A 1,136-nucleotide genomic window follows, 5' to 3' on the forward strand; every position below is an offset into this window, starting at 1 on the left:
TCTCTTTGGCTTCAGGTTACAGCCCAGCCTTGCAAGGAGTTCCACTTGCAGTGGTCTCCCAAAAACTCCCCTCGCTTTGCTAAGAGGACGACGTCACTGCTCTTGAATAAGTGCAGACTCCACCGTCTTATGCTTAACTCATTATGGTGTCACTCGCACACACACACAAACACACAAAGTGAGGGGAAGCATATAACAACCAGTTTATGTTCAACACTATGTGCCTGCCTCACTGACAACACCAATGATGTGGTGATAGAATTTACGTCTGCTTCACTGCCTGTGTGTTCATGTCTAAAAAATCTTGAGGTCAGTGTTGTTCAAGTCCACACCTTACTTAGCTTGGAAACTGCAGCTGTGTGTGTAGTCTCAGAAAACAGTGTGTTAAACAACATCATTTAGTCGGTAGCCTTATTATTGTGAGATTAAACTCACGAAACTCTTGCAGAGTCAGGTGAGCAGAATGATACCTCTCTCATGTCTGTACGCTCAATATGAAGCTACAGCCAGGAGACTGTTAGCTCAGATTAGCATAAAGATTGGAAGCAGGAGGAAACAGCTACCGTGGCTTTGTCCAAAGTAAATAAAACTCACCAAGTAGTACTTCTAAAGCTCAGTTATTAGCACGTTATATCATCAGTTGAACTGAGTACTCGGACGAAACGAGTATCCGCTACAGATAATGTATTTATTTATGTGTATGAGTGTCGTCCCAGTAAAATGTGTCAATATCTTTACTCATGATGAAGGAAAATCCTCATCTGGATAGCTGTTCGCTTGTGATTAAAAATGATATTGAGCTCAATACTGAGGCTACTCTGTAAATGGTTTTCTAATAATTAATGAATATCGTAACTTCTGATCATAGCAATATCAGGTTTTAAAAAGGCAACTTCCAGTGAGGCTCCATCCACTCCCAATTCAAACCCCACCAATTCCGAATGCAGATACAGACACAGATAAGTTAGTTGGTTGAACAGATACAGATACAGATACATATAAAGACACAGATTAGTTAGTTGGTTGAACAGATACAGATACAGATACAGACACAGATTAGTTGGTTGGTTAAACAGATACAGATACAGACACAGATTAGTCAGTTGGTGAAACAGATACAGACACAGATTAGTTAG

The sequence above is a fragment of the Epinephelus lanceolatus genome, chromosome 5 (assembly GCF_041903045.1).
Source record: "Epinephelus lanceolatus isolate andai-2023 chromosome 5, ASM4190304v1, whole genome shotgun sequence".
Lineage (NCBI taxonomy): Eukaryota > Metazoa > Chordata > Actinopteri > Perciformes > Serranidae > Epinephelus > Epinephelus lanceolatus.